This window comes from Electrophorus electricus, chromosome 5 (assembly GCF_041902795.1).
Source record: "Electrophorus electricus isolate QZ-2024a chromosome 5, ASM4190279v1, whole genome shotgun sequence".
NCBI lineage: Eukaryota > Metazoa > Chordata > Actinopteri > Gymnotiformes > Gymnotidae > Electrophorus > Electrophorus electricus.
Genome location: NC_137501.1, coordinates 22,121,567 through 22,146,351, shown reverse-complemented (window position 1 = coordinate 22,146,351; position 24,785 = coordinate 22,121,567). Strand labels below are relative to the sequence as shown.

General features: G+C 40.6%; 12 non-coding genes across 12 annotated transcripts; all 12 read right to left on the bottom strand.

Annotated features, from left to right (window-relative positions):
• Positions 1-807: 807 nt before the first annotated feature.
• On the bottom strand, positions 808-894 carry trnay-gua (transfer RNA tyrosine (anticodon GUA)). Its single transcript is given in 2 exon segments — positions 808-843; positions 858-894. It is a non-coding gene; the product is annotated as a tRNA-Tyr (tRNA).
• A 1,912-nt stretch (positions 895-2,806) lies between these two features.
• Positions 2,807-2,893, bottom strand: trnay-gua (transfer RNA tyrosine (anticodon GUA)). Its single transcript is given in 2 exon segments — positions 2,807-2,842; positions 2,857-2,893. It is a non-coding gene; the product is annotated as a tRNA-Tyr (tRNA).
• Positions 2,894-4,804: 1,911 nt separating this feature from the next.
• trnay-gua (transfer RNA tyrosine (anticodon GUA)) lies at positions 4,805-4,891 on the bottom strand. The gene is given in 2 exon segments: positions 4,805-4,840; positions 4,855-4,891. It is a non-coding gene; the product is annotated as a tRNA-Tyr (tRNA).
• Positions 4,892-6,803: 1,912 nt separating this feature from the next.
• Positions 6,804-6,890, bottom strand: trnay-gua (transfer RNA tyrosine (anticodon GUA)). The gene is given in 2 exon segments: positions 6,804-6,839; positions 6,854-6,890. It is a non-coding gene; the product is annotated as a tRNA-Tyr (tRNA).
• Positions 6,891-8,802: 1,912 nt separating this feature from the next.
• trnay-gua (transfer RNA tyrosine (anticodon GUA)) lies at positions 8,803-8,889 on the bottom strand. Its single transcript is given in 2 exon segments — positions 8,803-8,838; positions 8,853-8,889. It is a non-coding gene; the product is annotated as a tRNA-Tyr (tRNA).
• A 1,912-nt stretch (positions 8,890-10,801) lies between these two features.
• trnay-gua (transfer RNA tyrosine (anticodon GUA)) lies at positions 10,802-10,888 on the bottom strand. Its single transcript is given in 2 exon segments — positions 10,802-10,837; positions 10,852-10,888. It is a non-coding gene; the product is annotated as a tRNA-Tyr (tRNA).
• Positions 10,889-12,800: 1,912 nt separating this feature from the next.
• trnay-gua (transfer RNA tyrosine (anticodon GUA)) lies at positions 12,801-12,887 on the bottom strand. The gene is given in 2 exon segments: positions 12,801-12,836; positions 12,851-12,887. It is a non-coding gene; the product is annotated as a tRNA-Tyr (tRNA).
• A 1,911-nt stretch (positions 12,888-14,798) lies between these two features.
• trnay-gua (transfer RNA tyrosine (anticodon GUA)) lies at positions 14,799-14,885 on the bottom strand. Its single transcript is given in 2 exon segments — positions 14,799-14,834; positions 14,849-14,885. It is a non-coding gene; the product is annotated as a tRNA-Tyr (tRNA).
• Positions 14,886-16,796: 1,911 nt separating this feature from the next.
• On the bottom strand, positions 16,797-16,883 carry trnay-gua (transfer RNA tyrosine (anticodon GUA)). Its single transcript is given in 2 exon segments — positions 16,797-16,832; positions 16,847-16,883. It is a non-coding gene; the product is annotated as a tRNA-Tyr (tRNA).
• A 1,912-nt stretch (positions 16,884-18,795) lies between these two features.
• On the bottom strand, positions 18,796-18,882 carry trnay-gua (transfer RNA tyrosine (anticodon GUA)). Its single transcript is given in 2 exon segments — positions 18,796-18,831; positions 18,846-18,882. It is a non-coding gene; the product is annotated as a tRNA-Tyr (tRNA).
• Positions 18,883-20,794: 1,912 nt separating this feature from the next.
• On the bottom strand, positions 20,795-20,881 carry trnay-gua (transfer RNA tyrosine (anticodon GUA)). The gene is given in 2 exon segments: positions 20,795-20,830; positions 20,845-20,881. It is a non-coding gene; the product is annotated as a tRNA-Tyr (tRNA).
• Positions 20,882-22,793: 1,912 nt separating this feature from the next.
• trnay-gua (transfer RNA tyrosine (anticodon GUA)) lies at positions 22,794-22,880 on the bottom strand. Its single transcript is given in 2 exon segments — positions 22,794-22,829; positions 22,844-22,880. It is a non-coding gene; the product is annotated as a tRNA-Tyr (tRNA).
• Between the last annotated feature and the right edge of the window lie 1,905 nt (positions 22,881-24,785).

Genomic DNA, 24,785 nt, shown 5'->3' with positions numbered 1-24,785 from the left:
TTAACAGGGTCCTGATTCTTGACGTGATCAAGATGTATTCAATGAAAGTTCACAAGAACACTAATGGCAAAGTAACAATGCTTTTATGGGTACAGGGAATTTAACCCTATACCCTCCAATCAAAAGTCTGATGCTCTACCATCTGAGCTATCCAGGTTACAAACAAAGCATCCTAGCTATTCAGGAAGGATTCAGGACACGGAAACCAAGACTCAAGCTTTGATAAGGTATCTGTGTGCCAATCTTCTCAAGACACACAAAGGCCCACATGGACTGGTTTGGTCATCCTCCCCAATCCAGGACATTTTAACTGACATGACAGGTGAAGAGCTTTCTAATAGTGAAGGAGACAAAAGGGGAATGCTATAACATCTGTCAGCTAACCCCTTTAGTTCTGCCTGACGTTTTCTCCCTGTGTGTACGAAACATTACATTAACAGCGCTTTCCATGTGTTAGTGACACTAGAATTCCCACTTTTCTTGAGTGATCCCAGATGGTAAAAAAAAAAGAGTCTTGACTCTTGCAAACTTCATCTATTTTGTAGAACAAAAAGAAAGATGAATAACTCGCTTTATGGCCTGCTTCCTTTTATGCATACCAAGTCCAGTATGCATCCGAATGTCATCAGTATAGTAGGAGTGCAGACACTGAAAAATGTTGGTGACAAGAAGGATCCACGGCTTGGTTCCCGATGGAATTGTGGCTAAGATTCCGTGCTTTCACCGCCATGCCCTGGGTTCGATTTCGGTCAGGGAAAGCCATTTTTGCACAGTTAAAACGGAAAATTTCGCTTGGTAAGAAAAACTTCCTTCGAGTCGGATTTGAACCGACGGCCTAAGGATGACAACTTTAACTTCTACAGTCCTCCGCTCTACCAACTGAGCTATCGAAAGTAACAGACTAGCAGTTCCATAGGTCCAAACACCAGTATGTTGGCTAGAAACACGGCCAGTTGTGCATATTTGAATTGTCAAATTCATTTGACTCAAAGAAGAAACATCGCATTGTACGAGTTGGAGATGTTCAGTTACCAAAATGTACCTCTTTTGAGGACATTTAGATGCATACTGCACTTTGTGTACATGAATGGAGAAAGGACATAAATGGTTAGAATAACATTCAGTGCTTTTGTAGAAAATTTTCTAAAATGTTGTCATGTAGAGAGAGAAATGATTGGCTGAAATGCAGAAACATTAAATGTGCAATGTGCACATATGGAAAGAACATTACTTTCATGTGGAACACATTAAGATTTCGAACTGCATGTTGAAATATAAAACCCCTTAAAGGATTGATTTTTACTCACATGCTGCGATGGTTGTTTTCTCATGGCTTCTGAGTGAAGAGGCTGTGGTCAGGGTGGAGTGAGTCTTTGATAACCAAGATTGTTGTTGCTTTGGCTCTCAATTAAGCAATGCCGTCACACAGTGTCAGGTCTTTCTCAATCACGTGCAGAGAATGATGTAGAGGGCAAGGACTTGAACATGCACGTGTTCTTGCCTGAATACAGACACTTGCCTGAAAAACAAGTGCCTCGATGTTTTGTTCCAAAAGTACTTCCCTGATGCATTAGCTAACAGGCGGCACACATAAACAAGTGCGCATGTTCATGTTTCGGACAAGCATTTCTACGGCACAGTATGTAGTGTGTACAAAAGGAAATGAACAGAAAAGGTATGAGCAAGTACATCCTCCACTGACAAGCTTCTGTTATTTAAATGTAAATGGATTCTGTGACTAGAACAAGTCTGCTCATTCTCTCAGCCTTTATTGAAACTGCTCACCGCAATACAACAAGTACACAAGGTGTAATGAACTTGCAAAGAAAATGTTCTCAGTAAGTTGAAAAGGATAGGCTCAGAAGTGTTGATTTTATAAAGTAAGCATGACCTTAACATTTACTCCATGCCAAGAGAACTAGCTAGCTTAACCTGGGACAATGGCCAATGTAGATTGTCACAGATGGGTTAAATGATAGAAATGTGAAAGATCAGTTACTTAACAGGGTCCTGATTCTTGACGTGATCAAGATGTATTCAATGAAAGTTCACAAGAACACTAATGGCAAAGTAACAATGCTTTTATGGGTACAGGGAATTTAACCCTATACCCTCCAATCAAAAGTCTGATGCTCTACCATCTGAGCTATCCAGGTTACAAACAAAGCATCCTAGCTATTCAGGAAGGATTCAGGACACGGAAACCAAGACTCAAGCTTTGATAAGGTATCTGTGTGCCAATCTTCTCAAGACACACAAAGGCCCACATGGACTGGTTTGGTCATCCTCCCCAATCCAGGACATTTTAACTGACATGACAGGTGAAGAGCTTTCTAATAGTGAAGGAGACAAAAGGGGAATGCTATAACATCTGTCAGCTAACCCCTTTAGTTCTGCCTGACGTTTTCTCCCTGTGTGTACGAAACATTACATTAACAGCGCTTTCCATGTGTTAGTGACACTAGAATTCCCACTTTTCTTGAGTGATCCCAGATGGTAAAAAAAAAAGAGTCTTGACTCTTGCAAACTTCATCTATTTTGTAGAACAAAAAGAAAGATGAATAACTCGCTTTATGGCCTGCTTCCTTTTATGCATACCAAGTCCAGTATGCATCCGAATGTCATCAGTATAGTAGGAGTGCAGACACTGAAAAATGTTGGTGACAAGAAGGATCCATGGCTTGGTTCCCGATGGAATTGTGGCTAAGATTCCGTGCTTTCACCGCCATGCCCTGGGTTCGATTTCGGTCAGGGAAAGCCATTTTTGCACAGTTAAAACGGAAAATTTCGCTTGGTAAGAAAAACTTCCTTCGAGTCGGATTTGAACCGACGGCCTAAGGATGACAACTTTAACTTCTACAGTCCTCCGCTCTACCAACTGAGCTATCGAAGGTAACAGACTAGCAGTTCCATAGGTCCAAACACCAGTATGTTGGCTAGAAACACGGCCAGTTGTGCATATTTGAATTGTCAAATTCATTTGACTCAAAGAAGAAACATCGCATTGTACGAGTTGGAGATGTTCAGTTACCAAAATGTACCTCTTTTGAGGACATTTAGATGCATACTGCACTTTGTGTACATGAATGGAGAAAGGACATAAATGGTTAGAATAACATTCAGTGCTTTTGTAGAAAATTTTCTAAAATGTTGTCATGTAGAGAGAGAAATGATTGGCTGAAATGCAGAAACATTAAATGTGCAATGTGCACATATGGAAAGAACATTACTTTCATGTGGAACACATTAAGATTTCGAACTGCATGTTGAAATATAAAACCCCTTAAAGGATTGATTTTTACTCACATGCTGCGATGGTTGTTTTCTCATGGCTTCTGAGTGAAGAGGCTGTGGTCAGGGTGGAGTGAGTCTTTGATAACCAAGATTGTTGTTGCTTTGGCTCTCAATTAAGCAATGCCGTCACACAGTGTCAGGTCTTTCTCAATCACGTGCAGAGAATGATGTAGAGGGCAAGGACTTGAACATGCACGTGTTCTTGCCTGAATACAGACACTTGCCTGAAAAACAAGTGCCTCGATGTTTTGTTCCAAAATTACTTCCCTGATGCATTAGCTAACAGGCGGCACACATAAACAAGTGCGCATGTTCATGTTTCGGACAAGCATTTCTACGGCACAGTGTGTAGTGTGTACAAAAGGAAATGAACAGAAAAGGTATGAGCAAGTACATCCTCCACTGACAAGCTTCTGTTATTTAAACGTAAATGGATTCTGTGACTAGAACAAGTCTGCTCATTCTCTCAGCCTTTATTGAAACTGCTCACCGCAATACAACAAGTACACAAGGTGTAATGAACTTGCAAAGAAAATGTTCTCAGTAAGTTGAAAAGGATAGGCTCAGAAGTGTTGATTTTATAAAGTAAGCATGACCTTAACATTTACTCCATGCCAAGAGAACTAGCTAGCTTAACCTGGGACAATGGCCAATGTAGATTGTCACAGATGGGTTAAATGATAGAAATGTGAAAGATCAGTTACTTAACAGGGTCCTGATTCTTGACGTGATCAAGATGTATTCAATGAAAGTTCACAAGAACACTAATGGCAAAGTAACAATGCTTTTATGGGTACAGGGAATTTAACCCTATACCCTCCAATCAAAAGTCTGATGCTCTACCATCTGAGCTATCCAGGTTACAAACAAAGCATCCTAGCTATTCAGGAAGGATTCAGGACACAGAAACCAAGACTCAAGCTTTGATAAGGTATCTGTGTGCCAATCTTCTCAAGACACACAAAGGCCCACATGGACTGGTTTGGTCATCCTCCCCAATCCAGGACATTTTAACTGACATGACAGGTGAAGAGCTTTCTAATAGTGAAGGAGACAAAAGGGGAATGCTATAACATCTGTCAGCTAACCCCTTTAGTTCTGCCTGACGTTTTCTCCCTGTGTGTACGAAACATTACATTAACAGCGCTTTCCATGTGTTAGTGACACTAGAATTCCCACTTTTCTTGAGTGATCCCAGATGGTAAAAAAAAAGAGTCTTGACTCTTGCAAACTTCATCTATTTTGTAGAACAAAAAGAAAGATGAATAACTCGCTTTATGGCCTGCTTCCTTTTATGCATACCAAGTCCAGTATGCATCCGAATGTCATCAGTATAGTAGGAGTGCAGACACTGAAAAATGTTGGTGACAAGAAGGATCCATGGCTTGGTTCCCGATGGAATTGTGGCTAAGATTCCGTGCTTTCACCGCCATGCCCTGGGTTCGATTTCGGTCAGGGAAAGCCATTTTTGCACAGTTAAAACGGAAAATTTCGCTTGGTAAGAAAAACTTCCTTCGAGTCGGATTTGAACCGACGGCCTAAGGATGACAACTTTAACTTCTACAGTCCTCCGCTCTACCAACTGAGCTATCGAAGGTAACAGACTAGCAGTTCCATAGGTCCAAACACCAGTATGTTGGCTAGAAACACGGCCAGTTGTGCATATTTGAATTGTCAAATTCATTTGACTCAAAGAAGAAACATCGCATTGTACGAGTTGGAGATGTTCAGTTACCAAAATGTACCTCTTTTGAGGACATTTAGATGCATACTGCACTTTGTGTACATGAATGGAGAAAGGACATAAATGGTTAGAATAACATTCAGTGCTTTTGTAGAAAATTTTCTAAAATGTTGTCATGTAGAGAGAGAAATGATTGGCTGAAATGCAGAAACATTAAATGTGCAATGTGCACATATGGAAAGAACATTACTTTCATGTGGAACACATTAAGATTTCAAACTGCATGTTGAAATATAAAACCCCTTAAAGGATTGATTTTTACTCACATGCTGCGATGGTTGTTTTCTCATGGCTTCTGAGTGAAGAGGCTGTGGTCAGGGTGGAGTGAGTCTTTGATAACCAAGATTGTTGTTGCTTTGGCTCTCAATTAAGCAATGCCGTCACACAGTGTCAGGTCTTTCTCAATCACGTGCAGAGAATGATGTAGAGGGCAAGGACTTGAACATGCACGTGTTCTTGCCTGAATACAGACACTTGCCTGAAAAACAAGTGCCTCGATGTTTTGTTCCAAAATTACTTCCCTGATGCATTAGCTAACAGGCGGCACACATAAACAAGTGCGCATGTTCATGTTTCGGACAAGCATTTCTACGGCACAGTCTGTAGTGTGTACAAAAGGAAATGAACAGAAAAGGTATGAGCAAGTACATCCTCCACTGACAAGCTTCTGTTATTTAAACGTAAATGGATTCTGTGACTAGAACAAGTCTGCTCATTCTCTCAGCCTTTATTGAAACTGCTCACCGCAATACAACAAGTACACAAGGTGTAATGAACTTGCAAAGAAAATGTTCTCAGTAAGTTGAAAAGGATAGGCTCAGAAGTGTTGATTTTATAAAGTAAGCATGACCTTAACATTTACTCCATGCCAAGAGAACTAGCTAGCTTAACCTGGGACAATGGCCAATGTAGATTGTCACAGATGGGTTAAATGATAGAAATGTGAAAGATCAGTTACTTAACAGGGTCCTGATTCTTGACGTGATCAAGATGTATTCAATGAAAGTTCACAAGAACACTAATGGCAAAGTAACAATGCTTTTATGGGTACAGGGAATTTAACCCTATACCCTCCAATCAAAAGTCTGATGCTCTACCATCTGAGCTATCCAGGTTACAAACAAAGCATCCTAGCTATTCAGGAAGGATTCAGGACACGGAAACCAAGACTCAAGCTTTGATAAGGTATCTGTGTGCCAATCTTCTCAAGACACACAAAGGCCCACATGGACTGGTTTGGTCATCCTCCCCAATCCAGGACATTTTAACTGACATGACAGGTGAAGAGCTTTCTAATAGTGAAGGAGACAAAAGGGGAATGCTATAACATCTGTCAGCTAACCCCTTTAGTTCTGCCTGACGTTTTCTCCCTGTGTGTACGAAACATTACATTAACAGCGCTTTCCATGTGTTAGTGACACTAGAATTCCCACTTTTCTTGAGTGATCCCAGATGGTAAAAAAAAAAGAGTCTTGACTCTTGCAAACTTCATCTATTTTGTAGAACAAAAAGAAAGATGAATAACTCGCTTTATGGCCTGCTTCCTTTTATGCATACCAAGTCCAGTATGCATCCGAATGTCATCAGTATAGTAGGAGTGCAGACACTGAAAAATGTTGGTGACAAGAAGGATCCATGGCTTGGTTCCCGATGGAATTGTGGCTAAGATTCCGTGCTTTCACCGCCATGCCCTGGGTTCGATTTCGGTCAGGGAAAGCAATTTTTGCACAGTTAAAACGGAAAATTTCGCTTGGTAAGAAAAACTTCCTTCGAGTCGGATTTGAACCGACGGCCTAAGGATGACAACTTTAACTTCTACAGTCCTCCGCTCTACCAACTGAGCTATCGAAGGTAACAGACTAGCAGTTCCATAGGTCCAAACACCAGTATGTTGGCTAGAAACACGGCCAGTTGTGCATATTTGAATTGTCAAATTCATTTGACTCAAAGAAGAAACATCGCATTGTACGAGTTGGAGATGTTCAGTTACCAAAATGTACCTCTTTTGAGGACATTTAGATGCATACTGCACTTTGTGTACATGAATGGAGAAAGGACATAAATGGTTAGAATAACATTCAGTGCTTTTGTAGAAAATTTTCTAAAATGTTGTCATGTAGAGAGAGAAATGATTGGCTGAAATGCAGAAACATTAAATGTGCAATGTGCACATATGGAAAGAACATTACTTTCATGTGGAACACATTAAGATTTCAAACTGCATGTTGAAATATAAAACCCCTTAAAGGATTGATTTTTACTCACATGCTGCGATGGTTGTTTTCTCATGGCTTCTGAGTGAAGAGGCTGTGGTCAGGGTGGAGTGAGTCTTTGATAACCAAGATTGTTGTTGCTTTGGCTCTCAATTAAGCAATGCCGTCACACAGTGTCAGGTCTTTCTCAATCACGTGCAGAGAATGATGTAGAGGGCAAGGACTTGAACATGCACGTGTTCTTGCCTGAATACAGACACTTGCCTGAAAAACAAGTGCCTCGATGTTTTGTTCCAAAATTACTTCCCTGATGCATTAGCTAACAGGCGGCACACATAAACAAGTGCGCATGTTCATGTTTCGGACAAGCATTTCTACGGCACAGTCTGTAGTGTGTACAAAAGGAAATGAACAGAAAAGGTATGAGCAAGTACATCCTCCACTGACAAGCTTCTGTTATTTAAACGTAAATGGATTCTGTGACTAGAACAAGTCTGCTCATTCTCTCAGCCTTTATTGAAACTGCTCACCGCAATACAACAAGTACACAAGGTGTAATGAACTTGCAAAGAAAATGTTCTCAGTAAGTTGAAAAGGATAGGCTCAGAAGTGTTGATTTTATAAAGTAAGCATGACCTTAACATTTACTCCATGCCAAGAGAACTAGCTAGCTTAACCTGGGACAATGGCCAATGTAGATTGTCACAGATGGGTTAAATGATAGAAATGTGAAAGATCAGTTACTTAACAGGGTCCTGATTCTTGACGTGATCAAGATGTATTCAATGAAAGTTCACAAGAACACTAATGGCAAAGTAACAATGCTTTTATGGGTACAGGGAATTTAACCCTATACCCTCCAATCAAAAGTCTGATGCTCTACCATCTGAGCTATCCAGGTTACAAACAAAGCATCCTAGCTATTCAGGAAGGATTCAGGACACGGAAACCAAGACTCAAGCTTTGATAAGGTATCTGTGTGCCAATCTTCTCAAGACACACAAAGGCCCACATGGACTGGTTTGGTCATCCTCCCCAATCCAGGACATTTTAACTGACATGACAGGTGAAGAGCTTTCTAATAGTGAAGGAGACAAAAGGGGAATGCTATAACATCTGTCAGCTAACCCCTTTAGTTCTGCCTGACGTTTTCTCCCTGTGTGTACGAAACATTACATTAACAGCGCTTTCCATGTGTTAGTGACACTAGAATTCCCACTTTTCTTGAGTGATCCCAGATGGTAAAAAAAAAAGAGTCTTGACTCTTGCAAACTTCATCTATTTTGTAGAACAAAAAGAAAGATGAATAACTCGCTTTATGGCCTGCTTCCTTTTATGCATACCAAGTCCAGTATGCATCCGAATGTCATCAGTATAGTAGGAGTGCAGACACTGAAAAATGTTGGTGACAAGAAGGATCCATGGCTTGGTTCCCGATGGAATTGTGGCTAAGATTCCGTGCTTTCACCGCCATGCCCTGGGTTCGATTTCGGTCAGGGAAAGCAATTTTTGCACAGTTAAAACGGAAAATTTCGCTTGGTAAGAAAAACTTCCTTCGAGTCGGATTTGAACCGACGGCCTAAGGATGACAACTTTAACTTCTACAGTCCTCCGCTCTACCAACTGAGCTATCGAAGGTAACAGACTAGCAGTTCCATAGGTCCAAACACCAGTATGTTGGCTAGAAACACGGCCAGTTGTGCATATTTGAATTGTCAAATTCATTTGACTCAAAGAAGAAACATCGCATTGTACGAGTTGGAGATGTTCAGTTACCAAAATGTACCTCTTTTGAGGACATTTAGATGCATACTGCACTTTGTGTACATGAATGGAGAAAGGACATAAATGGTTAGAATAACATTCAGTGCTTTTGTAGAAAATTTTCTAAAATGTTGTCATGTAGAGAGAGAAATGATTGGCTGAAATGCAGAAACATTAAATGTGCAATGTGCACATATGGAAAGAACATTACTTTCATGTGGAACACATTAAGATTTCAAACTGCATGTTGAAATATAAAACCCCTTAAAGGATTGATTTTTACTCACATGCTGCGATGGTTGTTTTCTCATGGCTTCTGAGTGAAGAGGCTGTGGTCAGGGTGGAGTGAGTCTTTGATAACCAAGATTGTTGTTGCTTTGGCTCTCAATTAAGCAATGCCGTCACACAGTGTCAGGTCTTTCTCAATCACGTGCAGAGAATGATGTAGAGGGCAAGGACTTGAACATGCACGTGTTCTTGCCTGAATACAGACACTTGCCTGAAAAACAAGTGCCTCGATGTTTTGTTCCAAAATTACTTCCCTGATGCATTAGCTAACAGGCGGCACACATAAACAAGTGCGCATGTTCATGTTTCGGACAAGCATTTCTACGGCACAGTCTGTAGTGTGTACAAAAGGAAATGAACAGAAAAGGTATGAGCAAGTACATCCTCCACTGACAAGCTTCTGTTATTTAAACGTAAATGGATTCTGTGACTAGAACAAGTCTGCTCATTCTCTCAGCCTTTATTGAAACTGCTCACCGCAATACAACAAGTACACAAGGTGTAATGAACTTGCAAAGAAAATGTTCTCAGTAAGTTGAAAAGGATAGGCTCAGAAGTGTTGATTTTATAAAGTAAGCATGACCTTAACATTTACTCCATGCCAAGAGAACTAGCTAGCTTAACCTGGGACAATGGCCAATGTAGATTGTCACAGATGGGTTAAATGATAGAAATGTGAAAGATCAGTTACTTAACAGGGTCCTGATTCTTGACGTGATCAAGATGTATTCAATGAAAGTTCACAAGAACACTAATGGCAAAGTAACAATGCTTTTATGGGTACAGGGAATTTAACCCTATACCCTCCAATCAAAAGTCTGATGCTCTACCATCTGAGCTATCCAGGTTACAAACAAAGCATCCTAGCTATTCAGGAAGGATTCAGGACACGGAAACCAAGACTCAAGCTTTGATAAGGTATCTGTCTGCCAATCTTCTCAAGACACACAAAGGCCCACATGGACTGGTTTGGTCATCCTCCCCAATCCAGGACATTTTAACTGACATGACAGGTGAAGAGCTTTCTAATAGTGAAGGAGACAAAAGGGGAATGCTATAACATCTGTCAGCTAACCCCTTTAGTTCTGCCTGACGTTTTCTCCCTGTGTGTACGAAACATTACATTAACAGCGCTTTCCATGTGTTAGTGACACTAGAATTCCCACTTTTCTTGAGTGATCCCAGATGGTAAAAAAAAAAGAGTCTTGACTCTTGCAAACTTCATCTATTTTGTAGAACAAAAAGAAAGATGAATAACTCGCTTTATGGCCTGCTTCCTTTTATGCATACCAAGTCCAGTATGCATCCGAATGTCATCAGTATAGTAGGAGTGCAGACACTGAAAAATGTTGGTGACAAGAAGGATCCACGGCTTGGTTCCCGATGGAATTGTGGCTAAGATTCCGTGCTTTCACCGCCATGCCCTGGGTTCGATTTCGGTCAGGGAAAGCCATTTTTGCACAGTTAAAACGGAAAATTTCGCTTGGTAAGAAAAACTTCCTTCGAGTCGGATTTGAACCGACGGCCTAAGGATGACAACTTTAACTTCTACAGTCCTCCGCTCTACCAACTGAGCTATCGAAGGTAACAGACTAGCAGTTCCATAGGTCCAAACACCAGTATGTTGGCTAGAAACACGGCCAGTTGTGCATATTTGAATTGTCAAATTCATTTGACTCAAAGAAGAAACATCGCATTGTACGAGTTGGAGATGTTCAGTTACCAAAATGTACCTCTTTTGAGGACATTTAGATGCATACTGCACTTTGTGTACATGAATGGAGAAAGGACATAAATGGTTAGAATAACATTCAGTGCTTTTGTAGAAAATTTTCTAAAATGTTGTCATGTAGAGAGAGAAATGATTGGCTGAAATGCAGAAACATTAAATGTGCAATGTGCACATATGGAAAGAACATTACTTTCATGTGGAACACATTAAGATTTCGAACTGCATGTTGAAATATAAAACCCCTTAAAGGATTGATTTTTACTCACATGCTGCGATGGTTGTTTTCTCATGGCTTCTGAGTGAAGAGGCTGTGGTCAGGGTGGAGTGAGTCTTTGATAACCAAGATTGTTGTTGCTTTGGCTCTCAATTAAGCAATGCCGTCACACAGTGTCAGGTCTTTCTCAATCACGTGCAGAGAATGATGTAGAGGGCAAGGACTTGAACATGCACGTGTTCTTGCCTGAATACAGACACTTGCCTGAAAAACAAGTGCCTCGATGTTTTCTTCCAAAATTACTTCCCTGATGCATTAGCTAACAGGCGGCACACATAAACAAGTGCGCATTTTCATGTTTCGGACAAGCATTTCTACGGCACAGTCTGTAGTGTGTACAAAAGGAAATGAACAGAAAAGGTATGAGCAAGTACATCCTCCACTGACAAGCTTCTGTTATTTAAACGTAAATGGATTCTGTGACTAGAACAAGTCTGCTCATTCTCTCAGCCTTTATTGAAACTGCTCACCGCAATACAACAAGTACACAAGGTGTAATGAACTTGCAAAGAAAATGTTCTCAGTAAGTTGAAAAGGATAGGCTCAGAAGTGTTGATTTTATAAAGTAAGCATGACCTTAACATTTACTCCATGCCAAGAGAACTAGCTAGCTTAACCTGGGACAATGGCCAATGTAGATTGTCACAGATGGGTTAAATGATAGAAATGTGAAAGATCAGTTACTTAACAGGGTCCTGATTCTTGACGTGATCAAGATGTATTCAATGAAAGTTCACAAGAACACTAATGGCGAAGTAACAATGCTTTTATGGGTACAAGGAATTTAACCCTATACCCTCCAATCAAAAGTCTGATGCTCTACCATCTGAGCTATCCAGGTTACAAACAAAGCATCCTAGCTATTCAGGAAGGATTCAGGACACGGAAACCAAGACTCAAGCTTTGATAAGGTATCTGTGTGCCAATCTTCTCAAGACACACAAAGGCCCACATGGACTGGTTTGGTCATCCTCCCCAATCCAGGACATTTTAACTGACATGACAGGTGAAGAGCTTTCTAATAGTGAAGGAGACAAAAGGGGAATGCTATAACATCTGTCAGCTAACCCCTTTAGTTCTGCCTGACGTTTTCTCCCTGTGTGTACGAAACATTACATTAACAGCGCTTTCCATGTGTTAGTGACACTAGAATTCCCACTTTTCTTGAGTGATCCCAGATGGTAAAAAAAAAAGAGTCTTGACTCTTGCAAACTTCATCTATTTTGTAGAACAAAAAGAAAGATGAATAACTCGCTTTATGGCCTGCTTCCTTTTATGCATACCAAGTCCAGTATGCATCCGAATGTCATCAGTATAGTAGGAGTGCAGACACTGAAAAATGTTGGTGACAAGAAGGATCCATGGCTTGGTTCCCGATGGAATTGTGGCTAAGATTCCGTGCTTTCACCGCCATGCCCTGGGTTCGATTTCGGTCAGGGAAAGCCATTTTTGCACAGTTAAAACGGAAAATTTCGCTTGGTAAGAAAAACTTCCTTCGAGTCGGATTTGAACCGACGGCCTAAGGATGACAACTTTAACTTCTACAGTCCTCCGCTCTACCAACTGAGCTATCGAAGGTAACGGACTAGCAGTTCCATAGGTCCAAACACCAGTATGTTGGCTAGAAACACGGCCAGTTGTGCATATTTGAATTGTCAAATTCATTTGACTCAAAGAAGAAACATCGCATTGTACGAGTTGGAGATGTTCAGTTACCAAAATGTACCTCTTTTGAGGACATTTAGATGCATACTGCACTTTGTGTACATGAATGGAGAAAGGACATAAATGGTTAGAATAACATTCAGTGCTTTTGTAGAAAATTTTCTAAAATGTTGTCATGTAGAGAGAGAAATGATTGGCTGAAATGCAGAAACATTAAATGTGCAATGTGCACATATGGAAAGAACATTACTTTCATGTGGAACACATTAAGATTTCGAACTGCATGTTGAAATATAAAACCCCTTAAAGGATTGATTTTTACTCACATGCTGCGATGGTTGTTTTCTCATGGCTTCTGAGTGAAGAGGCTGTGGTCAGGGTGGAGTGAGTCTTTGATAACCAAGATAGTTGCTGCTTTGGCTCTCAATTAAGCAATGCCGTCACACAGTGTCAGGTCTTTCTCAATCAAGTGCAGAGAATGATGTAGAGGGCAAGGACTTGAACATGCACGTGTTCTTGCCTGAATACAGACACTTGCCTGAAAAACAAGTGCCTCGATGTTTTGTTCCAAAAGTACTTCCCTGATGCATTAGCTAACAGGCGGCACACATAAACAAGTGCGCATGTTCATGTTTCGGACAAGCATTTCTACGGCACAGTATGTAGTGTGTACAAAAGGAAATGAACAGAAAAGGTATGAGCAAGTACATCCTCCACTGACAAGCTTCTGTTATTTAAACGTAAATGGATTCTGTGACTAGAACAAGTCTGCTCATTCTCTCAGCCTTTATTGAAACTGCTCACCGCAATACAACAAGTACACAAGGTGTAATGAACTTGCAAAGAAAATGTTCTCAGTAAGTTGAAAAGGATAGGCTCAGAAGTGTTGATTTTATAAAGTAAGCATGACCTTAACATTTACTCCATGCCAAGAGAACTAGCTAGCTTAACCTGGGACAATGGCCAATGTAGATTGTCACAGATGGGTTAAATGATAGAAATGTGAAAGATCAGTTACTTAACAGGGTCCTGATTCTTGACGTGATCAAGATGTATTCAATGAAAGTTCACAAGAACACTAATGGCAAAGTAACAATGCTTTTATGGGTACAGGGAATTTAACCCTATACCCTCCAATCAAAAGTCTGATGCTCTACCATCTGAGCTATCCAGGTTACAAACAAAGCATCCTAGCTATTCAGGAAGGATTCAGGACACGGAAACCAAGACTCAAGCTTTGATAAGGTATCTGTGTGCCAATCTTCTCAAGACACACAAAGGCCCACATGGACTGGTTTGGTCATCCTCCCCAATCCAGGACATTTTAACTGACATGACAGGTGAAGAGCTTTCTAATAGTGAAGGAGACAAAAGGGGAATGCTATAACATCTGTCAGCTAACCCCTTTAGTTCTGCCTGACGTTTTCTCCCTGTGTGTACGAAACATTACATTAACAGCGCTTTCCATGTGTTAGTGACACTAGAATTCCCACTTTTCTTGAGTGATCCCAGATGGTAAAAAAAAAGAGTCTTGACTCTTGCAAACTTCATCTATTTTGTAGAACAAAAAGAAAGATGAATAACTCGCTTTATGGCCTGCTTCCTTTTATGCATACCAAGTCCAGTATGCATCCGAATGTCATCAGTATAGTAGGAGTGCAGACACTGAAAAATGTTGGTGACAAGAAGGATCCATGGCTTGGTTCCCGATGGAATTGTGGCTAAGATTCCGTGCTTTCACCGCCATGCCCTGGGTTCGATTTCGGTCAGGGAAAGCCATTTTTGCACAGTTAAAACGGAAAATTTCGCTTGGTAAGAAAAACTTCCTTCGAGTCGGATTTGAACCGACGGCCTAAGGATGACAACTTTAACTTCTACAGTCCTCCGCTCTACCAACTGAGCTATCGAAGGTAACAGACTAGCAGTTCCATAGGTCCAAACACCAGTATGTTGGCTAGAAACACGGCCAGTTGTGCATATTTGAATTGTCAAATTCATTTGACTCAAAGAAGAAACATCGCATTGTACGAGTTGGAGATGTTCAGTTACCAAAATGTACCTCTTTTGAGGACATTTAGATGCATACTGCACTTTGTGTACATGAATGGAGAAAGGACATAAATGGTTAGAATAACATTCAGTGCTTTTGTAGAAAATTTTCTAAAATGTTGTCATGTAGAGAGAGAAATGATTGGCTGAAATGCAGAAACATTAAATGTGCAATGTGCACATATGGAAAGAACATTACTTTCATGTGGAACACATTAAGATTTCGAACTGCATGTTGAAATATAAAACCCCTTAAAGGATTGATTTTTACTCACATGCTGCGATGGTTGTTTTCTCATGGCTTCTGAGTGAAGAGGCTGTGGTCAGGGTGGAGTGAGTCTTTGATAACCAAGATTGTTGTTGCTTTGGCTCTCAATTAAGCAATGCCGTCACACAGTGTCAGGTCTTTCTCAATCAAGTGCAGAGAATGATGTAGAGGGCAAGGACTTGAACATGCACGTGTTCTTGCCTGAATACAGACACTTGCCTGAAAAACAAGTGCCTCGATGTTTTGTTCCAAAATTACTTCCCTGATGCATTAGCTAACAGGCGGCACACATAAACAAGTGCGCATGTTCATGTTTCGGACAAGCATTTCTACGGCACAGTCTGTAGTGTGTACAAAAGGAAATGAACAGAAAAGGTATGAGCAAGTACATCCTCCACTGACAAGCTTCTGTTATTTAAACGTAAATGGATTCTGTGACTAGAACAAGTCTGCTCATTCTCTCAGCCTTTATTGAAACTGCTCACCGCAATACAACAAGTACACAAGGTGTAATGAACTTGCAAAGAAAATGTTCTCAGTAAGTTGAAAAGGATAGGCTCAGAAGTGTTGATTTTATAAAGTAAGCATGACCTTAACATTTACTCCATGCCAAGAGAACTAGCTAGCTTAACCTGGGACAATGGCCAATGTAGATTGTCACAGATGGGTTAAATGATAGAAATGTGAAAGATCAGTTACTTAACAGGGTCCTGATTCTTGACGTGATCAAGATGTATTCAATGAAAGTTCACAAGAACACTAATGGCAAAGTAACAATGCTTTTATGGGTACAGGGAATTTAACCCTATACCCTCCAATCAAAAGTCTGATGCTCTACCATCTGAGCTATCCAGGTTACAAACAAAGCATCCTAGCTATTCAGGAAGGATTCAGGACACGGAAACCAAGACTCAAGCTTTGATAAGGTATCTGTGTGCCAATCTTCTCAAGACACACAAAGGCCCACATGGACTGGTTTGGTCATCCTCCCCAATCCAGGACATTTTAACTGACATGACAGGTGAAGAGCTTTCTAATAGTGAAGGAAACAAAAGGGGAATGCTATAACATCTGTCAGCTAACCCCTTTAGTTCTGCCTGACGTTTTCTCCCTGTGTGTACGAAACATTACATTAACAGCGCTTTCCATGTGTTAGTGACACTAGAATTCCCACTTTTCTTGAGTGATCCCAGATGGTAAAAAAAAAGAGTCTTGACTCTTGCAAACTTCATCTATTTTGTAGAACAAAAAGAAAGATGAATAACTCGCTTTATGGCCTGCTTCCTTTTATGCATACCAAGTCCAGTATGCATCCGAATGTCATCAGTATAGTAGGAGTGCAGACACTGAAAAATGTTGGTGACAAGAAGGATCCATGGCTTGGTTCCCGATGGAATTGTGGCTAAGATTCCGTGCTTTCACCGCCATGCCCTGGGTTCGATTTCGGCCAGGGAAAGCCATTTTTGCACAGTTAAAACGGAAAATTTCGCTTGGTAAGAAAAACTTCCTTCGAGTCGGATTTGAACCGACGGCCTAAGGATGACAACTTTAACTTCTACAGTCCTCCGCTCTACCAACTGAGCTATCGAAGGTAACAGACTAGCAGTTCCATAGGTCCAAACACCAGTATGTTGGCTAGAAACACGGCCAGTTGTGCATATTTGAATTGTCAAATTCATTTGACTCAAAGAAGAAACATCGCATTGTACGAGTTGGAGATGTTCAGTTACCAAAATGTACCTCTTTTGAGGACATTTAGATGCATACTGCACTTTGTGTACATGAATGGAGAAAGGACATAAATGGTTAGAATAACATTCAGTGCTTTTGTAGAAAATTTTCTAAAATGTTGTCATGTAGAGAGAGAAATGATTGGCTGAAATGCAGAAACATTAAATGTGCAATGTGCACATATGGAAAGAACATTACTTTCATGTGGAACACATTAAGATTTCAAACTGCATGTTGAAATATAAAACCCCTTAAAGGATTGATTTTTACTCACATGCTGCGATGGTTGTTTTCTCATGGCTTCTGAGTGAAGAGGCTGTGGTCAGGGTGGAGTGAGTCTTTGATAACCAAGATTGTTGTTGCTTTGGCTCTCAATTAAGCAATGCCGTCACACAGTGTCAGGTCTTTCTCAATCACGTGCAGAGAATGATGTAGAGGGCAAGGACTTGAACATGCACGTGTTCTTGCCTGAATACAGACACTTGCCTGAAAAACAAGTGCCTCGATGTTTTGTTCCAAAATTACTTCCCTGATGCATTAGCTAACAGGCGGCACACATAAACAAGTGCGCATGTTCATGTTTCGGACAAGCATTTCTACGGCACAGTCTGTAGTGTGTACAAAAGGAAATGAACAGAAAAGGTATGAGCAAGTACATCCTCCACTGACAAGCTTCTGTTATTTAAACGTAAATGGATTCTGTGACTAGAACAAGTCTGCTCATTCTCTCAGCCTTTATTGAAACTGCTCACCGCAATACAACAAGTACACAAGGTGTAATGAACTTGCAAAGAAAATGTTCTCAGTAAGTTGAAAAGGATAGGCTCAGAAGTGTTGATTTTATAAAGTAAGCATGACCTTAACATTTACTCCATGCCAAGAGAACTAGCTAGCTTAACCTGGGACAATGGCCAATGTAGATTGTCACAGATGGGTTAAATGATAGAAATGTGAAAGATCAGTTACTTAACAGGGTCCTGATTCTTGACGTGATCAAGATGTATTCAATGAAAGTTCACAAGAACACTAATGGCAAAGTAACAATGCTTTTATGGGTACAGGGAATTTAACCCTATACCCTCCAATCAAAAGTCTGATGCTCTACCATCTGAGCTATCCAGGTTACAAACAAAGCATCCTAGCTATTCAGGAAGGATTCAGGACACGGAAACCAAGACTCAAGCTTTGATAAGGTATCTGTGTGCCAATCTTCTCAAGACACACAAAGGCCCACATGGACTGGTTTGGTCATCCTCCCCAATCCAGGACATTTTAACTGACATGACAGGTGAAGAGCTTTCTAATAGTGAAGGAGACAAAAGGGGAATGCTATAACATCTGTCAGCTAACCCCTTTAGTTCTGCCTGACGTTTTCTCCCTGTGTGTACGAAACATTACATTAACAGCGCTTTCCATGTGTTAGTGACACTAGAATTCCCACTTTTCTTGAGTGATCCCAGATGGTAAAAAAAAAAGAGTCTTGACTCTTGCAAACTTCATCTATTTTGTAGAACAAAAAGAAAGATGAATAACTCGCTTTATGGCCTGCTTCCTTTTATGCATACCAAGTCCAGTATGCATCCGAATGTCATCAGTATAGTAGGAGTGCAGACACTGAAAAATGTTGGTGACAAGAAGGATCCATGGCTTGGTTCCCGATGGAATTGTGGCTAAGATTCCGTGCTTTCACCGCCATGCCCTGGGTTCGATTTCGGTCAGGGAAAGCAATTTTTGCACAGTTAAAACGGAAAATTTCGCTTGGTAAGAAAAACTTCCTTCGAGTCGGATTTGAACCGACGGCCTAAGGATGACAACTTTAACTTCTACAGTCCTCCGCTCTACCAACTGAGCTATCGAAGGTAACAGACTAGCAGTTCCATAGGTCCAAACACCAGTATGTTGGCTAGAAACACGGCCAGTTGTGCATATTTGAATTGTCAAATTCATTTGACTCAAAGAAGAAACATCGCATTGTACGAGTTGGAGATGTTCAGTTACCAAAATGTACCTCTTTTGAGGACATTTAGATGCATACTGCACTTTGTGTACATGAATGGAGAAAGGACATAAATGGTTAGAATAACATTCAGTGCTTTTGTAGAAAATTTTCTAAAATGTTGTCATGTAGAGAGAGAAATGATTGGCTGAAATGCAGAAACATTAAATGTGCAATGTGCACATATGGAAAGAACATTACTTTCATGTGGAACACATTAAGATTTCAAACTGCATGTTGAAATATAAAACCCCTTAAAGGATTGATTTTTACTCACATGCTGCGATGGTTGTTTTCTCATGGCTTCTGAGTGAAGAGGCTGTGGTCAGGGTGGAGTGAGTCTTTGATAACCAAGATTGTTGTTGCTTTGGCTCTCAATTAAGCAATGCCGTCACACAGTGTCAGGTCTTTCTCAATCACGTGCAGAGAATGATGTAGAGGGCAAGGACTTGAACATGCACGTGTTCTTGCCTGAATACAGACACTTGCCTGAAAAACAAGTGCCTCGATGTTTTGTTCCAAAATTACTTCCCTGATGCATTAGCTAACAGGCGGCACACATAAACAAGTGCGCATGTTCATGTTTCGGACAAGCATTTCTACGGCACAGTCTGTAGTGTGTACAAAAGGAAATGAACAGAAAAGGTATGAGCAAGTACATCCTCCACTGACAAGCTTCTGTTATTTAAACGTAAATGGATTCTGTGACTAGAACAAGTCTGCTCATTCTCTCAGCCTTTATTGAAACTGCTCACCGCAATACAACAAGTACACAAGGTGTAATGAACTTGCAAAGAAAATGTTCTCAGTAAGTTGAAAAGGATAGGCTCAGAAGTGTTGATTTTATAAAGTAAGCATGACCTTAACATTTACTCCATGCCAAGAGAACTAGCTAGCTTAACCTGGGACAATGGCCAATGTAGATTGTCACAGATGGGTTAAATGATAGAAATGTGAAAGATCAGTTACTTAACAGGGTCCTGATTCTTGACGTGATCAAGATGTATTCAATGAAAGTTCACAAGAACACTAATGGCAAAGTAACAATGCTTTTATGGGTACAGGGAATTTAACCCTATACCCTCCAATCAAAAGTCTGATGCTCTACCATCTGAGCTATCCAGGTTACAAACAAAGCATCCTAGCTATTCAGGAAGGATTCAGGACACGGAAACCAAGACTCAAGCTTTGATAAGGTATCTGTCTGCCAATCTTCTCAAGACACACAAAGGCCCACATGGACTGGTTTGGTCATCCTCCCCAATCCAGGACATTTTAACTGACATGACAGGTGAAGAGCTTTCTAATAGTGAAGGAGACAAAAGGGGAATGCTATAACATCTGTCAGCTAACCCCTTTAGTTCTGCCTGACGTTTTCTCCCTGTGTGTACGAAACATTACATTAACAGCGCTTTCCATGTGTTAGTGACACTAGAATTCCCACTTTTCTTGAGTGATCCCAGATGGTAAAAAAAAAAGAGTCTTGACTCTTGCAAACTTCATCTATTTTGTAGAACAAAAAGAAAGATGAATAACTCGCTTTATGGCCTGCTTCCTTTTATGCATACCAAGTCCAGTATGCATCCGAATGTCATCAGTATAGTAGGAGTGCAGACACTGAAAAATGTTGGTGACAAGAAGGATCCACGGCTTGGTTCCCGATGGAATTGTGGCTAAGATTCCGTGCTTTCACCGCCATGCCCTGGGTTCGATTTCGGTCAGGGAAAGCCATTTTTGCACAGTTAAAACGGAAAATTTCGCTTGGTAAGAAAAACTTCCTTCGAGTCGGATTTGAACCGACGGCCTAAGGATGACAACTTTAACTTCTACAGTCCTCCGCTCTACCAACTGAGCTATCGAAGGTAACAGACTAGCAGTTCCATAGGTCCAAACACCAGTATGTTGGCTAGAAACACGGCCAGTTGTGCATATTTGAATTGTCAAATTCATTTGACTCAAAGAAGAAACATCGCATTGTACGAGTTGGAGATGTTCAGTTACCAAAATGTACCTCTTTTGAGGACATTTAGATGCATACTGCACTTTGTGTACATGAATGGAGAAAGGACATAAATGGTTAGAATAACATTCAGTGCTTTTGTAGAAAATTTTCTAAAATGTTGTCATGTAGAGAGAGAAATGATTGGCTGAAATGCAGAAACATTAAATGTGCAATGTGCACATATGGAAAGAACATTACTTTCATGTGGAACACATTAAGATTTCGAACTGCATGTTGAAATATAAAACCCCTTAAAGGATTGATTTTTACTCACATGCTGCGATGGTTGTTTTCTCATGGCTTCTGAGTGAAGAGGCTGTGGTCAGGGTGGAGTGAGTCTTTGATAACCAAGATTGTTGTTGCTTTGGCTCTCAATTAAGCAATGCCGTCACACAGTGTCAGGTCTTTCTCAATCACGTGCAGAGAATGATGTAGAGGGCAAGGACTTGAACATGCACGTGTTCTTGCCTGAATACAGACACTTGCCTGAAAAACAAGTGCCTCGATGTTTTCTTCCAAAATTACTTCCCTGATGCATTAGCTAACAGGCGGCACACATAAACAAGTGCGCATTTTCATGTTTCGGACAAGCATTTCTACGGCACAGTCTGTAGTGTGTACAAAAGGAAATGAACAGAAAAGGTATGAGCAAGTACATCCTCCACTGACAAGCTTCTGTTATTTAAACGTAAATGGATTCTGTGACTAGAACAAGTCTGCTCATTCTCTCAGCCTTTATTGAAACTGCTCACCGCAATACAACAAGTACACAAGGTGTAATGAACTTGCAAAGAAAATGTTCTCAGTAAGTTGAAAAGGATAGGCTCAGAAGTGTTGATTTTATAAAGTAAGCATGACCTTAACATTTACTCCATGCCAAGAGAACTAGCTAGCTTAACCTGGGACAATGGCCAATGTAGATTGTCACAGATGGGTTAAATGATAGAAATGTGAAAGATCAGTTACTTAACAGGGTCCTGATTCTTGACGTGATCAAGATGTATTCAATGAAAGTTCACAAGAACACTAATGGCGAAGTAACAATGCTTTTATGGGTACAAGGAATTTAACCCTATACCCTCCAATCAAAAGTCTGATGCTCTACCATCTGAGCTATCCAGGTTACAAACAAAGCATCCTAGCTATTCAGGAAGGATTCAGGACACGGAAACCAAGACTCAAGCTTTGATAAGGTATCTGTGTGCCAATCTTCTCAAGACACACAAAGGCCCACATGGACTGGTTTGGTCATCCTCCCCAATCCAGGACATTTTAACTGACATGACAGGTGAAGAGCTTTCTAATAGTGAAGGAGACAAAAGGGGAATGCTATAACATCTGTCAGCTAACCCCTTTAGTTCTGCCTGACGTTTTCTCCCTGTGTGTACGAAACATTACATTAACAGCGCTTTCCATGTGTTAGTGACACTAGAATTCCCACTTTTCTTGAGTGATCCCAGATGGTAAAAAAAAAAGAGTCTTGACTCTTGCAAACTTCATCTATTTTGTAGAACAAAAAGAAAGATGAATAACTCGCTTTATGGCCTGCTTCCTTTTATGCATACCAAGTCCAGTATGCATCCGAATGTCATCAGTATAGTAGGAGTGCAGACACTGAAAAATGTTGGTGACAAGAAGGATCCATGGCTTGGTTCCCGATGGAATTGTGGCTAAGATTCCGTGCTTTCACCGCCATGCCCTGGGTTCGATTTCGGTCAGGGAAAGCCATTTTTGCACAGTTAAAACGGAAAATTTCGCTTGGTAAGAAAAACTTCCTTCGAGTCGGATTTGAACCGACGGCCTAAGGATGACAACTTTAACTTCTACAGTCCTCCGCTCTACCAACTGAGCTATCGAAGGTAACGGACTAGCAGTTCCATAGGTCCAAACACCAGTATGTTGGCTAGAAACACGGCCAGTTGTGCATATTTGAATTGTCAAATTCATTTGACTCAAAGAAGAAACATCGCATTGTACGAGTTGGAGATGTTCAGTTACCAAAATGTACCTCTTTTGAGGACATTTAGATGCATACTGCACTTTGTGTACATGAATGGAGAAAGGACATAAATGGTTAGAATAACATTCAGTGCTTTTGTAGAAAATTTTCTAAAATGTTGTCATGTAGAGAGAGAAATGATTGGCTGAAATGCAGAAACATTAAATGTGCAATGTGCACATATGGAAAGAACATTACTTTCATGTGGAACACATTAAGATTTCGAACTGCATGTTGAAATATAAAACCCCTTAAAGGATTGATTTTTACTCACATGCTGCGATGGTTGTTTTCTCATGGCTTCTGAGTGAAGAGGCTGTGGTCAGGGTGGAGTGAGTCTTTGATAACCAAGATAGTTGCTGCTTTGGCTCTCAATTAAGCAATGCCGTCACACAGTGTCAGGTCTTTCTCAATCAAGTGCAGAGAATGATGTAGAGGGCAAGGACTTGAACATGCACGTGTTCTTGCCTGAATACAGACACTTGCCTGAAAAACAAGTGCCTCGATGTTTTGTTCCAAAAGTACTTCCCTGATGCATTAGCTAACAGGCGGCACACATAAACAAGTGCGCATGTTCATGTTTCGGACAAGCATTTCTACGGCACAGTATGTAGTGTGTACAAAAGGAAATGAACAGAAAAGGTATGAGCAAGTACATCCTCCACTGACAAGCTTCTGTTATTTAAACGTAAATGGATTCTGTGACTAGAACAAGTCTGCTCATTCTCTCAGCCTTTATTGAAACTGCTCACCGCAATACAACAAGTACACAAGGTGTAATGAACTTGCAAAGAAAATGTTCTCAGTAAGTTGAAAAGGATAGGCTCAGAAGTGTTGATTTTATAAAGTAAGCATGACCTTAACATTTACTCCATGCCAAGAGAACTAGCTAGCTTAACCTGGGACAATGGCCAATGTAGATTGTCACAGATGGGTTAAATGATAGAAATGTGAAAGATCAGTTACTTAACAGGGTCCTGATTCTTGACGTGATCAAGATGTATTCAATGAAAGTTCACAAGAACACTAATGGCAAAGTAACAATGCTTTTATGGGTACAGGGAATTTAACCCTATACCCTCCAATCAAAAGTCTGATGCTCTACCATCTGAGCTATCCAGGTTACAAACAAAGCATCCTAGCTATTCAGGAAGGATTCAGGACACGGAAACCAAGACTCAAGCTTTGATAAGGTATCTGTGTGCCAATCTTCTCAAGACACACAAAGGCCCACATGGACTGGTTTGGTCATCCTCCCCAATCCAGGACATTTTAACTGACATGACAGGTGAAGAGCTTTCTAATAGTGAAGGAGACAAAAGGGGAATGCTATAACATCTGTCAGCTAACCCCTTTAGTTCTGCCTGACGTTTTCTCCCTGTGTGTACGAAACATTACATTAACAGCGCTTTCCATGTGTTAGTGACACTAGAATTCCCACTTTTCTTGAGTGATCCCAGATGGTAAAAAAAAAGAGTCTTGACTCTTGCAAACTTCATCTATTTTGTAGAACAAAAAGAAAGATGAATAACTCGCTTTATGGCCTGCTTCCTTTTATGCATACCAAGTCCAGTATGCATCCGAATGTCATCAGTATAGTAGGAGTGCAGACACTGAAAAATGTTGGTGACAAGAAGGATCCACGGCTTGGTTCCCGATGGAATTGTGGCTAAGATTCCGTGCTTTCACCGCCATGCCCTGGGTTCGATTTCGGTCAGGGAAAGCCATTTTTGCACAGTTAAAACGGAAAATTTCGCTTGGTAAGA